We start from the raw sequence: 17,318 nt of genomic DNA, 5'->3' as shown, positions 1-17,318 counted from the left end.
AGTCAGATGTTCAGCAACTAGTTGAAGTTCTGGTGGATCCCAGATATGGATCCAAGCAGTCTGGCTCCTAAGCCCAGTGCTCTTTATGAGACCACAGAGCCCATCAGCTGCTCTCCAAATTGGAAGAAAATAAAACCCAGGCACTCAGGGCTTCTCAGTAAGAGCTAGGCAAGTTTTCAAGGTGGCAATCAAAACCATTACACAAGCTGCATTCTATGGTGTAGAAAATTGATTTAGCTCAGAAATAAGACAACCACAGATTTTTGCTCCTGGACATTGTTCAAATCTGCAACTCTTAGAAGTGACCAGATGCTCTCAAAAAAAAAAAAAAAGTGCTATTTTAAAATAACAGCATTTAAAAAAAGTCTCACTCACAAAAATAAAAATAAAAATAATCCTCCTGCTCACTAAATGGAAGTTCACTGACATTTCATTCATAGGTTCAAATTTTTAAAGTTCACCTTCTAGAACATTCACATCTACCATGAGTGATGTGTCTCCAGTTTAATTCAATGGTACACATGAGCCAGGTCAGATCTCATGTAATTGGCTGTGATCCCTTCCCAAGAGGGTGTCAAAGAAAAACTGCACCAGAGTTAAACAGGCAAAGAAGACTTTATACAAGACTTTTCCAACAGGGCAGAGATACTGACCTCAATTCTGCTGAAGCAAAGGGTGGGAGAGTTTTAAATGCGAGGATGAGCCAGTGAGAATGTCCTGGAGGACACTGAGGGGATCTTGGCAATGTGACTAATCCATCTGTGTTTGATAATTGTCACTTATCTAAATTAGGCTCCCATGTCCCATAAAAACTGGGAGATAGGGGTCTGCTATCATTCTTAATGATTACATTTCAAGGGATGGCACCCAGGTCCCTGGACAAGGAGTTTTCTCTGTTGTAAAACTAGTGAGAGGCTGAGAGAAAATTTACATTACAAAGGGTCAGAGAAAGAACTATTAGCATGCTTTTGAAAGTAAGTGCTCTAAGGGAATTCAAGGGACATAAGGTCAGGAAGAAATTTGTCTAAAGTTTAGTCAAGCTTAGGAGAACATTAAACTGTCTTCGTCAAGTGGTGGATTTCTTCCTCTACCCACAGAGTAGTGTCCTGCAGTTTCTGGAGCACAACCCTTCAGTCTCTGCCAGAGAAAGTGTTTCACCGCTTGCTGCTCACAGAGCAGGGAGCTGGGCCAGATCCATATGACTGACAATAGCTCACTCCTCTCTTTGTCACCTGATAGCAACTGAGATAAATGTGTCCTCCACTTAGATAAGCTAATTGCTATAATTTCATTCAAGAATCTTCCCAGTGAACCACACCGGAGCTGCATTTTCACCAGATCAAGGATTGCAGAACCTATAGTTGACATGATTCAGAACTAATGGAATTTGGAGGTACAGTACAGTACCATCTAACCAGCCAGACAAGGGAATGTCTATATACTTCTTCCAAATCCACTAGAAGATAGATTTTAATATTTTGCATGGATCTTTCTTTTCTCTATTTCTTCCCTTCCTTCCTTCCGTCTTTCCTTCAGCATTTACCTAGCACCCCCTATGTGCCAGGGTACAGTGCTATGCTCAGGACCCAAGTGAGAATGAGACATGTTATTCTCCTCCCCCTAGTGTTACAGACTTGTGGGACATTAAGCAAGAATTACAAACACTATTGAGGTAAAGAAGGAGAAGCGACAAAGGAGGGGCTTGGGGGTCTAAATTAGTCTGGTGTTTATGCAAGCATGTGTTGTGGGTGAAGAGAGACATGATTAGGGATGGCTTTCCCGAGAAAGTGATGTCTGAACTGAGACCCAAAGGATGAGTAGGGATTGGTGAAGAAAGTTCCTGATAGATTATCTAACACACAGACAAGACCAAGCCTCTTTCAAGGAATTCAGAGAGTCAGTTTGCTGGAGTATAGAGAGAAGTGTAGCAGAAGATGGAGTGAGGGCATATATCTCACCCTAGGAACTGTTAGCCTAAGGACTGCAGGAAGTCCTCAAGTGTTGTAAGGCTATTACTTAATGAAGTCATTCAGATCTGGCCCCTGGTGACAAATGGCCTGAGTATTTTGCAGGGGAAGTCCTTCTCTACTCACCATCACCAAATATGCTGGCCAATCAAATTGATTAAAAGAAAAAGAGTCCACTCATTTATCTTCATATATCCTCAATCTACTTAGAAAATTTTGAACTAGTTTATTTAGATATATTCACCTTAATGTCATAACTACATCTACATGCAGTTTGAAGATGTGAGCTACAGTCCATGTAATGCTGAAAAAGAAGGTAAGAATAAAGCCAGTTAAGCTTTCAAGATATTCTGCCTATGAGTATATATTTAAAATCAAAATGACCTATAACGTGAAGGAAATAACTACTTTCTGACATAAAGTTGAGGCTTGAAGTGTGTTTCTCCCCAAGGTTTAATATTATGTGAGACTTCAGTGTGTGCATACAGTCTGAACAAGAAAACTACAATTTTTAAAAGTGTATGAAATGAAACTTTTATAATGTTTATTTGCATTCATTTAAAAAAATCATTCTGAATTTATAAAAGCAAGGATCATACGTCAGTGCTAGAAGCAGCGAAAGTGTGACCGCCTGCTCTTTTGCACACCAACACCGAGTAGCACATCATAGGAGTAAAGTTTTGTTCGTGAATATAGACAATTTGAAGTCTTTGGTTAAGTGGGGTGGAGCCCTAAATCCCCTTTGTCATTGGTCAAGGCCCTTCCCTGCTCTGTCTAGACAACTCCCTTCTATAAATTAGAGTTGGTGTTAAACCCAAGAGGTCATAAATATCCAAGGAGAACCAAGATGTGATAGAGAAAATATTCAACTAGGATTACTTGGTGACTATCTTTTGAAGTTTTAATTGCTGAAGTTTGGTATGACATTTTAAATCTATCACAGGTGAGGCGTAAGAGAATGCTAACAATAAAAAGGCATGGAAAAATACCCATAAAGCAACTCATGGTTTGTATAGATTTTAATCATTTCATCTACGTACCTCTGGTTACAGAAATTTTAAAAATATTTTCGCTGTTATGGTATTGGGGGTTTTTACTGGAATATTGTTTTTGGTGAATTTCTTCTGGAGCACACTTAAAAACAAAGCCAGCAGCTTTGGTATAGTGGTATAGGTTTAGTGGTATAGGTTTTCTCTTTTGCTGTCGATGGTGGTGGTGGTGGTGGTTGTGGTAGTGGTGGTGGTGTAGATTGTGCTTGACCAGAGATGACCCTGCAGAGGTCTGCTCACCCCAGTGTCTGGAGTGAATCCTGCTGTGCTGGGCGCTGACCAGCCTCAGGCAGTGCTGAACTCTTATGAGGCATATTCACAGCCTCTAGCAGCTTCTGCTGCTCCATCTGTTTCTCAATTTTGAGTTCATTTTCTATCTGGGGTCTGGAAATGAAACTGCACAATGTGGATGAACAGGACGAACATCTAACAGGGAGCTACATGTCTTAAGTATTCCTCACAAATATACAAGACTTCTTATTTCCTATCTCCCCTCAACATTTTTATACAGCAGTTTTTTTCACAAGGTTGTTCTCTTCCCATAAAAGCATTGTTCTAGTCCTGTGAAATTTCACAATCCAACTTAAATAATAAGATTTCTTCTACTCAATAAATTCTGATATTAGCAGCAGGAGAATATTGTCTCTAATTCTACCAGTTATAACTTAACAGGAGCCGCAGGAGTGTTTCTTTTGCATTATAGCAATTAAAATAATTTAATAAGCCAACTGATAGTAAAAAAAAAAACAACATACAAGCAATAATATTCATTTAAAAATTGTACATTTTAGAAAAATCCTATTTTCATTCAATTAAAATAATTACAGTCTAGAGAGTAAAGCAATTTTATTTGTGTAATGAATTCAAGTGATTGTGTCTGCCCAATAATAAAACTGTAATTCTTTACAAATAATCCAAAGATTACCACAAACCAGGGAAAGAAGAAAAGCATAATAAAAACAATATTTTCAAAAACACATCTAAACAAGCATAACATTCTATAAAGTACAACGTTAATTGTATTTACAAAGGTTGAAGAAATGTAAGGTAATGTAATTTAAGCCAAGTGGTGTCAACTATTGGAATTTTTATAGAGTAAATGGCAGCTTTTTCAATAGTAACTGAGACTGGCTTTATTCGTTCAATATTTATTCACTAAGAATCTTGTATGAGTTAGGCATTTTGCTTACTGCTGTGGATTCAATGCTAAAAAGTAGAGGCAAGGCCCCTGCTGCCAAGGCAATTACAGGGCGGGGTAGTCTGGCCACTGAATACACCACTGAATAGCCACAGAGCTGCAATCAGTGAAGGGAAAGGAAGACAGGCCACAGAAGCACAAAGAAGGGGAAGGGGGCCATGCCAAGGAAGATTTTTGCCTGAGAGGAGCTAACATCTAGGATGAGACTTAAAGGATGAGCTGAAGTTGCCACGAGTGAAGAGGGAGATGGGAGAGGGACCAGCTAGGGACCAGCTAAAGAGGCGGCAAAGCTTTCAAACAACACCAAAGCATTCAGTTTACTTACAGCATGCAACATAAAGAAAGATAGAATAAGCAGGGGTGAGATCTAGAAGAACTTTAACATCCTGGTTAAGGGTTCTGAATTTCTTTTTTATGGCAGTCTGTTTTAGAAAGGTAGTTCTGAAAAGTACCTAGACTGTAGGTACTTGTGAAGAGTCTTTGGTTCTAGAATTCTCAGGCAAAAACTACAGAAACAAACACATAGATGTGTGCACACACACACACATATACACACACGTGCATATACATATGCACACACACAGGCTAATTACACTGTATTATGAAGGCACAGTGGCAGTGTTGAACCAGGAATTGGGGTGGTGGTCACAATTAGTTTATATTTAAATATAATATTAGTGACTGCTAATCTGCCATGAATATAGAACTGACACAAGATGTAGGTCTCTTTATTTAATTATCTAGGACAAGCACTTAGCGATCACTCAGCCTACCGAAAAGCAGAAGAGAAGATGAGGGGATAGCTTCACCTTTATTGTACTGCACTGCCAGAATTAGCATTCAGACAAGCCTTACTGCTAAATCTGTGATGTTTCAGTAGAAAATTGATGGAGGTGGAGGAGGGAAAGGGAAGGCATCAAAAGGCAAAAGCGAAAGAATGAAGGGAATTAATTCTCAAGGAGCTGAAGTTCCATGTAAAGCAGGTCAAGGTCAGATCAGATATCCTATTTTCCCATCTGCTCCTCACTCCTGTTCCCCAACCCATCCTCTGACATCCTGAGCCTGGAATCATCTGCCACGTGGAGACTTATGACTATCCTCCTCTCCTAGCAGAAGTGTAGATGAAAGGTGTCTATTGACAAGCATTGCACACAGCCTTGCAAATGTGGAGGCCATTTCCTAAACCGTTATATGGACCGTTTATAATTAGCAATGACAGTTTCAAACCAGTATAAAAGAAGGGTGGGCCAATAGGCAATTACTTGTGGACAAGCTGGTCTTTTTTCTTCCTTCAAATTTTACTACCAAGGTAAGCACTCCATTTTGTCTTTCATTCAAATAATCCAAAGAAACAATATGAAATAGGAATCAGTTAGTTAAACTTCCTAAGCTCTGTTTCTCTGCCTATAAAATGGGGTTGGAAATGACATTAACCTATTAAGCACTGTGTGAGAATTAAACTAGATAATCCATGTAAAACACTTATCACAATATGTAGAACAAATTAAGTTTTACTAGATCTTAACAGAAATTTATTATGAGTCTTCTTATAATTCAACAAATGTACTGAGCTGTATTGACATCAGGGAAAGACTTCTCTACAAAAGTATTGCTCACAATGTGGTCTAAAGATTGGTGCCAGTTCATGAACTGTCTGTTACTAATCGATGAGGAGATCAGTACAGAGACTGAGAGTAAGCATTCAGAAAAATCTACAGCAGTGAGACCTTATCGAAAGATCTAAGAACATGATCAGTGGACTCACGTCATTGAATAAGGTTTAAACACGTTGTTTTCCAATTCATACGGTGAACTGCCTTTGACTCAAGCCATATGCATGTCATATGCAGTAGAACCAAGTTACATTGTGTGACCTTTTGAGGTTACTTTGCCAAATATAACCCCAAATTATATAAATATCTGAGGATACATAAATAGTTATTTTTATCAATTTGCTTTTATCACATTAAATTTTAATTAACCAAACTTGTTTTATGATATATCATATGAGATTACTTTCTATTTCAGAGAAATAAAATTTTCATTATTTACTTTAACTCCAATTATATGTAGCCACACAAGCTTCACCAGACTTTTTTTTTATTACAAGAAAAGACAATATGCTGAATGTGGCAAGAGTATTTGAATATGGACAATGGAAACGATTCTATAGAAATGAGGGCAAAAAGTGCTCTAATGAAATTTATCTGAACATGTATTGGTTTATATATTGAATTCGATTTTTAACCCCCAATGGATGGTGAAGTGCTGAAACCAGAGTATATTATTTGTGGGGCTGTTTTAGCTAATGAATTTGTGAAATCATCAAAATTTATTATTTGAAGTAGCCCCCACCCTTTTCTATGGTTTTGCTTTCCTCTGTTTCAATTATCCATAGTCAACCATGGTCTGAAAATACTAAACAAAAATTCCAGAAATAAACAGTTTATACATTTTAAATTATATGCTGTTCTGAGTAGCATGATGAAATGTCAGAGCCATGCTCCACCCAGCCCAAGACGTGAATCACCTTTTTTCCAGGATATTCCACCTCTTAGTCACTTAGCAGCCATCTCATCTCAGTTACCAGATTGACTGTCGAGGTATTAATTGTGTTCAAGTAACACTTATTCTATTTAATAATGGCCTCAAAGTGCAAGAGTGTTGATACTGACAATTTAGATATGCCAAAGAAAAGCCATAAAGTGCTTCATTTAAGTGAAAAAGTGAACTTTCTCGACTTAAATAAGGAAGAAAAAAAATTGTTGAAGTTGCCTTAGCAACCACAGTAAGAAAAAATCTATCCATGAAATTGTGAAGAAGGAAAAAGAGATATGTGCTAGTTTTGCTGTTGCACCTCAAACTGCAAAATTACAACTATAGTGCATGATTAGTGCTTAGTTAAGATGAAAAAGGCAGTAAATTTGTACAATAGGATATTTTGAAAGACCACGTTCAATATATTACAGTATATTACTTTAATTGTTTTATTTGATTATTAGTTCTTGTTAATCTCTTACTGAGCCTAATTTATAACTTAAACTTTATCATAGGTATGCATATATAGGAGGAAAAAGACATAGTGTATATAGTATTCAGTACTATCTACAGTTTCAGGCATCCACTGGGGATCTTAGAATGAATCACCCAAGGGTAAGGGGGGACCACTATATATATAAAACATAAAGGATTAAAATTTTAAACCAAAATAATTGAAAGAAAAAGCACTGAATTAAAAAGCTGATAAACCTATGTTCGAAATTCTACCAATAAACATTAGTTTTATATGAAGTGGCATTTCAGATTGCTAAGACTAAAATACGTATACAGTTGACAAGACATTAGTGAGTGAGCATTAGAGATATTTGCTGAGAAATGTTCAGAGACTCTGATAAAGAAGTAGCTCAGGTACAGCTTTCTGATGCCATCATAGCTCGATGATTTCCCAAACTGCCTAATGATATGGAAAACCAACTTACTGAATAAACAAAGCTGTTAAAGCATTCTTTCATTGTAACTTGATGAATGTGCAGATACTGCTTTTTGTGGCAGTTCTTTTAGTATACAGTGCAATTTGAAAAGGATAAAGATTTGAAGAAAGGAATCTCTGCTCTGATTTAAATTCTTCTAGTTTTATGGCTGAGAAATGCAACTAGCTTTAAATTTTAGGAAATTATGAGGAATTATTTTGTCAACAAATGTGGTTGACGGTTTTTGTTTTATATAAAGGTATGTTCTGATGCTGCAACTGCCAACATCAGGAAAACATGCTGAAGTAGTTACTTAAGCAGCTTGGGAGAGAATGTAAATCAATGCAGTGCTTTCCTCACTGAGAAAGTCTTGATTTTTTAAAAAAAGTCAGCTGACGTAAACAACGCTTAGTGACACAGCACAAAGTCTGAGTTACGTAAGACCCAATGTACTGGAGGTGGCTTTCACTGGCTCATCAGAACTGATTATTAGCTTTTTCTCCGGAATGCTGTGTTCTGTAACTTTATGTTCATAGGTTTAAATTATACATGATGGGATATATACTTCAAGGAAACTAGTAAATACTATAAATCAGGGATTCTTTTAAAATTTTTTCCCACACAGCCAGTTATGATAATATGGAACCTGTCTATAAACAGCTATTTTTGGTATTGAGGAAAGAAGTTGTATCAAGAGTGTCTGTACTACTAAATAAATTCTTAGTGTTTCTTCAGGACAAGAAATAAGGCTGATCCCAATATTTAAACATATCAATAGTAAAGGCTGCCTTGTTCTACTGGCTAATAGATATAGTTAATAATCTCTATATTTCTATGAAAAGAAATAATTCTATTATTTTACCAAATGGGAGCTAAGATCAAAGAGCAAAATTTAAAATTAGAAACTTGGAAGATGAAGTTTTTGTTATATATTGCTGTATCACAGGTTTAATTTTAAAATAATTATCAATCAGTAGGAAATTATCATCTGCAAAGTGTTGACAGCAAACATGATGAATTTGATTGCTTTAGTATCCTTGGGCTGCCTAACAATTCTATAGACTGGTAACCAAACAGCAGAAGTTCATTTTCTCTTAGTTATGGAGAACAGAAGTCCAAGACCAAGGCTCCAACTGATTCAGTTTTGCTGAGGGCTCTCTTCCTGGCTTGCCAGCTACATCCTCATATGGCCTTTCCTTGGTACACAGAAACACTGTGAGAGAGAACAAGTTCTCTGGTGTTTTTTCTTACAACACTAGTCCTATTAGAGTAGGGCCTCACCCTTATAACCTTATTTAACCTTAATTAATTCCCTAAAGGCCCCATCTCCAAATACAGCCACATCAGAGGTTAGTCCTTCAACAGATGAATTTGGGGGCACTTAATTCAGTCCATAGCAGATGGAAGAATACTGATCATTCATTTAAAAATCCTCATATAAGAAATTAATGAATCCAGAATTCACTTATTTTATCAAAAGATAAACTGAACCAAAATGTCATGGAATAAATTATTGGAGCCGGTTACTGATAAAGAATTGAAAATGACTTTTGAAAATACAGCTTCACTTGCTTTACTTGTTTCAAAAATTTAAAATATATCTCCCAAACTCGCTGAAAGTGTTGTAAAATCTGTTCTTCCATTTCCATCAGTAGACCTCTGTGAGGCTGGTTATTCTACTAGGAATGTTAAGAAAACAAAATAAAGAACATGCATAATCCTATGCAAATACCATTGTTATTCCAACCAAGATTAGATAATTTAATAAACTCACTTATCATATTAAAATTTTAAAATATTGATAGGCATGGTGTTTTTTCAAAGTGTGTATGTAGGCATTTACCATGAGGAACCCCTACTTCACTTACAACTTTTTGTTTATTTATAATAATAAAACATCTAAAAGTTATAATAGTAAATTTTCTCTGCTATCAACTAGGCACACACTTTCAATGAATAATGGATACAATTTTTGTAATTCCCTTTTCTCCTTTGTTTTGTTTATTTTTATTATATTTACTGAGATGAGATTTTATGCTGATTAAATCTAATAATACAACTTTGGGCTTGTATTCTGCATGTCTTTATGCTGTATTTAATTTCTTAGTAATTTATCTTTATTGTATTTTATCAAAGTACAACTCTGCACTAGCTGGGAAATTAAGAAAAAATAATAAAAAGAAGAGAGTTCAAGAGGCACTGTTCTAGAAGAGCTGTCTGTCCTTTATACTCTAGAAATTGTTAAGATAAAGACATTGCTATTACAACAGTTCAAAAAAAGGACATTTCAGAAACTCCACCTTGATGCTCATGATAAATGAATCCATGACTACCAGTAGACTTTTCATTTTGTTGTGAAGGCTGTGGTGGCTTCATTCTTTACTGCAAAATTTTATAGATCTAAACCACCATTCTTTGCTCTGTTTTAAATCCCTGGCAGTTTTATTGCTGCTGAACCTTTATTTTTCATGTCCCTGTGCAATGTGTGAAAGGCTGCAGTTTCCCAGATAAATGTTAAGAATCAACTGAAGTGAGGCAAGAGACTTCTTAGAAAAAGAATGCAATAAGAAGGCAGAGTGATTCTACTTAGAGCATAAATTAGATGCTGGCACTCCTCTGCTTAAAACCCACCAGTGCCATTGCTTTTTTTTTTTCTCTTTTTTTGGGGGTGTGTGTGTGTGTGTGTGTGTCTATAGTCAGTTTACAATGTTGTGTCAATTTCTAGTGTACAGCATAAAGCTTCAGACATACCTGAACATACATATATTCGTTTTCATATTCTTTTTCACCATAAGTTACTACAAGATATTGAATATAGTTCCCTGTGCTATACAGTATAAACTTGTTATTTATCTATTATATATATATTAGTATCTGCAAATCTTGAACTCCCAATTTATCCCTTCCTACCCGCTTCCCCTCTAGAAACCATAAGTTTGTTTTCTATGCCTGTGAGTCTTTCTGTTTTGTAAATAAGTTTGTTTGTCTTTCTTTTAAAGATTTCAGATATAAGTAATATCATATGGTATTTTTTTTCTCTTTCTCTTTCTGGCTTATTTCACTTAGAATGACAATCTCCAGGTCCATCCATATTGCTGCAAATTGCATTATTTTATTATTTTTATGGCTGAGTAGTATTTCATTGTATAAATATACCACAACTTCTTTCTCCAGTCATCTGTCAATGGTCATTTAGGTTGTATCCATCTCTTGGCTATTGTAAATAGTACTGTCATGAATATTGGGGTGAATGTATCTTTTTGATCAGTGCATTTTCATCTCATCCAAAGACTTTCAATGAGTACCTTAAAAAGCCCTGCTCTCTCTGATCCACTTTACCTCTCTCATCTCTACTGTTCTTCTACATTTTGCTCTGCATCAGCCACATTGGCCACCTTGCTGTTCCTCAATAAACCAGGGACACCCTGGCCTTAGGATCTTCGCACTGGCTATATTTTCTGCCTGGAATTCTGGAATTCTCTTCACTTGGATATTTGCAGAGCTTACTCTTTTCATTCCTTCATGTCTTCCTTCAGTGTCAAATATCACGTTTTCTTGGGGTCTTTCCCTATTTAAAGCTGTATCCCTTTTCTCTATTCCTCTTTTCTACTCCCATTTTCTCCTAAAAAATATCACTATCTGACATACCATATAAATAAATTTCTACATCCTTCCAGTAAAATGGGAGTCCCACATGGAGAGATTTTTATCTTTTTTGTTCCCATATATGACCCCAGAATTTATACTAGTTCTTGGCTCATAGTAGGTGCTCATTATATATTTGTTACATGAATTAATGGATAAAAGACTCTATGAACTAGTTTGTATTCAAGAATTCATAGAAAACACTATGATCAGTAGTATGCTGGAGGTGGCTCATACCAGCTAGCAAGAACCCATTGTTAGCATCTTTTTCCTGGCTCTAGTAAGTGACTTCACGTAAGTTGGTTGAAACTGGCCATGCTGAGAGTACTTACTTCATATGTATATCAGATTCCATAACAAAGTACCACAAGCTAGGTGGCTTAAAACAGCAGAAATGTATTCTCTCAACATTCTGGAGGCTAGAAATCTGAAACCATGGTGCCCTGCAGCATGCTTCCTCTGAGTCTCGAGAGACTCTGAGGTTGCTTCTTCTGAGAGGCTGGTGGTGGCCATCAGTCCATGGCATTCCTTAGCTTGCAGCTGCATGACTCCAGTCCCTGCCTCTATTGTCACACCATGTCCCCTGTGTGTGTCTATGCATCCATATGTCTTCTCTACTTCTAAGGACATCAGTCATGTTGGATTAAAGGCCTACCCTACTCCAGTATAACTTCATCCCGACTAATTACACTTGCAACAATTCTACTGCCAAATGAGGCCACATTCTGAGGTACTGGGGATTTGTATTCAATATAGTCAACATATCTATCTAGAACACACAATTTAGCTCATAACAATAAGCCAACATTACAAATCAGGGCTTCATTATTCTGCTTTGCTTAATTTTTAAGAGAGGCAGTCGTTAAACATTTACCAGCATACCACTCACTATAACATGCTGTGATATTTTCTCTGAAATTCAGGATTAGTTGTGAACTTCTGATCTGTTAGATGAGTTAAAGGTGATTTAAATGATTATTTTTAGTTCTAAAGTATACATAATAGAAATTAAAAGCTACTATTCTTTGAAATAGTTATTCTTTCTGAAAGCTATTGTTCCATGGTTTATACATTTGGATCACTTCACCTTTTCTTTCTCAAGGACAGATAACTACATGCTAAGGAGCATTAAAAAATATAAAACACCCCCAAAAACTGACCAAAATACTTTTAACATAACAAATATTATTAATTTTTAAAAAAGGTTTATAGCTAATGCCTGTAGCTATTAGCATTTGGGAACAATATTTGCATGTTTTGCACCAGAATCAGACATGTGCACATTCTTAATGATAAAGAGTTCTTAATGATAAAAAGTGATCAGTTGAGTTGTATCTGGAACTTAGTAAATCATTATGATAATACAAGAAAATGAATAAAAGATAGCATATATTTATATGGTAATTTTGATTTTACATTTCATGTAATTCACTTAGAGTGTAATTTTTATTCATTGAAAAATAAATCTAGATCCTTCGACTGATTCAATTCAGGTCTCTTAGCTGATTCAAATCTTTTGCATTTTTTTTCACTTAATAAACGTTTGCTGATACCCAACTTAATGCCAATGACTATCAGATCCTGAGAATTCATTGAGTGAGACCAGAAATGTCCTTACTTTTTAAATTAAACTTAAAGTTAATGGAGTAACAAGTACCAAATTTACACTTCTGACTGAAAAAACTAAAACACTGGACAAAATACATAAAACAATGGCCCGCAAGACGTTTTACATTGGACAATGAAAGACAGCAATCTCTGAAAGCTGAGCAACACATGAGATGAGCCTTATAGTTGCTTGTGGGTTCTGTGTGGAGACTTCCAAGTCACAGCAAAAGGAGTAAGAAGAGCATTGGGAAGGAATGAACTTAGGCAGAGTCTAGTGGATTCACTGAGTTTAGTGGACAGGGCTCGGAGTTGGGGGAGACCGAGGTGACCAGAGTTCCCAGCACAAAGCACTGCAAAGGGGAGAGCTGCCAAGAGAGAACAGTTTTCAGTGCTTCTCCCAAAAGTATTCAGTTAAATATTAGAATGTGATGAAATTACCTAAGGTTGAGAAAACAAACAACCAAAAGGAATTTGAAGGAAGCGTGCCTAGAGGTTACACAGAGTTGGGAATAGCAACTATTCTCAACAGCTGGCATGGAAAATATGTTTCATTGAAAGTTGGCTAAAGTACTAAGAAAGGTCTTGCCTTAGTAGTTGGAGGAAATTAGACCCTAGACTAAGTGCTATTTTGGACTTGTCTAACAAAGCTTAAAATCAAGATGCTAAAAATAAATAAATCCCAAATTATTTCTAAATAACTTCACTTCCTCCAATAACAAGCTCAAGAATATTCTTAGAAATACAAATATCTGATAATCCACAAGGTACAGTTGACAATGTCTGGGGTTCAATAAATATTACTAGGCGTATAAATTCATAGGTAGAGTGAGGGAGAAAAGAGATATTAAAGTGGTAAGTAATAACAAAAAGTTATCATACGGTGATGCAGTTTAGGTAGAGGGTTTTGAAGAGTCACATGACATGAATGAAGAGGAGCACGGTTTACATTGGTTGGCCAGGGAAGTATCTCTGAAGGGACAACACTTCCACTGAGAGCTGTGCTGCATGAAGATCCGAGAGAGGGGGGCTTCAGGCAGCTAGCACAAAGGCCCTGAGGTAGGAGCAAGCAGCTGTGGCTGAACATTACCCACTTGCAACAGAAATGTAGGCTCAAAATCTTCCCATTTATCAGAACAGAAGACATATGAATAGATGCTTTTCTGTTTTTCAGCTGCCCACTGTATATTTGCTAATCTCTAAGATCTCTTAAAATCTTAGTGTTTTCAATTTTTAAAAGTCTTTGTTAGGAAATAAGCTGATATGAAGGTGGTCCCATTTTTGAAATGACTCCAAAATCATCTTGTGTTATAGCAAACTATTGGCTATAGGATTTCAGAGGACTAGGTCAGAACGGACCCATTTGGAGCTTAAATTCTGCAAGGTTTGAATGGAATTTGAAGCTTTAGTTTTTTACTAGAGTCAAAAGTGAGCTTATCCAATAGATTCCAACTGATCGCTAAAATTTTCATTACCATTTATTTTTTAGTGGCCTCTGTTTCTAAAGCAGTCCTGGGGTTGAGGGTAGGGAATCCACTTTAAGACTGTGGATTAAAGCAAGAGCTATGCATATTTCTGTGGAAGAGAGAGAAAAGGAAGTGTTCCTTGATGGAAGACAGTGATTCTCACTGCTTTTTATTTAACATCACATGGGAAAAGGGCACATAAGTTTACATGGAAGCAGAGAAGTAGGTCATGAATAATAATGAGTGAGAGGTTTCTAAAGTGAAAATGGAGAATGAATGAGTTATAAAGATCTTGAGTTATTCTCAGCAATCGTTTGTGGGTGGACAGTGTCTTGAGTTGCGCGGTCATTGGACAACAGTATAGAACTCCCTGATGAAAGGCTCCAGGCAACAAGAATAATTCTTCAATGCTATAGATAATATAACTTTGTGTCCTCTGTAAGTATTTGTGGAAGAAAGGAAGGGAGAAAATAGTGGGATGGAGGGAGAAAGAAGGACTAAGAAATGAGCATATGAAGTCCACAGTGGTGGGAAAGTTAGCAGTACCATACAGAGGGCTAATTTTCCAGTGCTGCTGGCTTGTATTCTGGGCTGGCAACCATGCTGTCAGGATCTCTTGCAATTCTTTTTTTTAAACTGATGTATTTTCCTTACATGAACAAAAGGTCAAAGCACACCAATTTGAGGCTTTTCAAAAGTAAATCCAATGGTTTAGAAACTTCATTAACAAATTCTTTTAACATATCCAATGCAAATCATCCTAGTCTCCAATTTCTAGATCTTACCATTTGAAGGAAAAAATGTTCTCACCAACTTTGTATCAATAGCTATATGACTTGTTAATACACCCTAATTTTCTTAACTACTCCGAATTTTTTAATCATTAAAAATAGATTTGTGTTTAATTGCTAAAACTTCTCACAATGTGGTCAACTAAGTTGATACAGATATTCCTCTTACTGCAATTATCTGAAATTATAAAAAATACAGAATAAAATAAAACCAAGAAATAAAAAGTAATTCCCGGGTGCTGGAAATGTTGAGAGGAATCAAAGCTGAACAATAAGCATGAGGTAATGAGTAGCCCACAAGGATTTGGCCTCTGTAAATGAAGCCCTAGGAAACTGAAAATGGTTTCTAACATCCTTTGGTCATGTGAAAGACTCTTTAGTGAACTATGGAAATCAGGAGGTTGAAACTGACACCTTAGCACAAAGCCAGGAGCTGAGCTTGTTTGGGCTGCAAAATCCCATAGAGGGACTGAAAGTTTTGTCCACCAGACTGAGTATGTTTCAAGTCAGTCCAGGGACTAGGATTGAAAACACACAGGGAAAAATCACAATGCACATGTGTAATGTCTGAATTTACATAGCCTATATGGTACAAGAGCCATAAGCACAGAAATTATCATATAAACTGGCCTAAGTTTACTTAAAACTATTAGAAACCAAACGAATGCCATCTGAAATCAATATTTAAAGATTCTTTCAAAATCTAGGGAACTCTGAATGCTCATCAAAAAATAAATCTGAGATCAGCTTATAATAAATACACACACACACACATACGTGCACGCCAAGGATACTGAACTAATATTAAATCCACAAACACATTAAACTTTCCTTTTAAAAGGCAATTATTCTAAAACTACATTTAAAAATCTAGCTCTATGCTATTAGAAATTTCAAAAACAGAAATGGTAGAATTAACAAGTCAAGACATGCAGTTCGGGACTTACCTTTTTGGGAAGCTTGGATTACTGACTTAATCTCTTTACCTACTACAGGTCTGTTCAGATCTTACATTCCGTTTTGAGTCAGTTTTGCTGGTTTATGTGTTTCTAAGAATTGTTTCCATTTCATCGAGATTATCTAATTTGTTGGAGGTGGCTTAGTTTTTGAAAATTAATTAGTATGATGCACCATAATAATATATATATATATATGGAGAAAATTCATATGATTATTGAAATTGATGTAGGAAAAAAGTCATTGCATAAAGCTTAGTATCTGTTCATTTTAAAACACACAGACACATAAACAGAAAATGATATAGAGAAAAAATTACTTTAATTGATAAAAGCTATCAGGAAAATATTCATAAAACCCCATGCCTGAATATATGTGTAAACTATGCAAAGAAATTTACTTTTAGTTATACGTTTAACTGAAATGTGTGCATGTGTGCACCATCAGAAATGAACAAGAATGTTCACAACATCATTGTTTCTAAGAGCCAAGAACTAAGTTCTAAATGTTCAACCTACATGTTCATCAAATGTGAAAGAGATAAATGGTGTTTATAGTTGTACAAATGAATACTACAGAGCAACAGAAGTAAGCAAGCTATAGATGAATCTCATAGACATGTTGATCAAAAGAACACAAAAGAATAAATTCTATGATTCCAATTGTATACAGTTCTAGACAATCAAAACTAATCTACAGTTTTAAAAGTCAGAATGATAGTTATGTTTAAGAAGTGTGATAGCAACTGACAGAAGATGTGGGGGCACTTCATAGGTGCTGGGGATATTCAATTTCTTTACCTTGGCAATAATTAAATGGGTACTTTCATTTTGTAAAAATGCATTGACCTGCGCACATTTTATTTGTCCTTCTGTATATATGTCACACTTGAAAATAATTATATTTTCAAGTAAAACATAAAATCAACTTCTAGAATAATAATGAAAACTTTCCTAAATATCAGAAGAACTTCACAGGCACACCCACATGCACACGTCCAAAAAAATCAAAGCAAAGCAAACACCCAGTGAGAGGCTTTAAAAAGTATAAAATTGACAAAAGAATTATATGGCAGAAATTGGACTAAATATACCTGCCATTTCAATTAAAAGAATATTGGCTTAACTCACTGATTATAATAAAATTAATATATTAAATTGGAGTCCAAAG

The 17,318-nt window shown here is 35.9% G+C and overlaps 1 protein-coding gene across 1 annotated transcript in view; it reads right to left on the bottom strand.

Moving 5' to 3' along the window:
• Window positions 1-17,318, bottom strand: part of GRM1 (glutamate metabotropic receptor 1) — a 348,538-nt gene that overhangs the window by 100,455 nt on the left and 230,765 nt on the right. The gene's annotated exons all lie outside the window — the stretch shown is intronic.

Source organism: Camelus ferus, chromosome 8 (genome assembly GCF_009834535.1).
Source record: "Camelus ferus isolate YT-003-E chromosome 8, BCGSAC_Cfer_1.0, whole genome shotgun sequence".
In the NCBI taxonomy this organism is placed as follows: domain Eukaryota; kingdom Metazoa; phylum Chordata; class Mammalia; order Artiodactyla; family Camelidae; genus Camelus; species Camelus ferus.
This window is presented reverse-complemented; position numbering and strand designations above follow the sequence as displayed.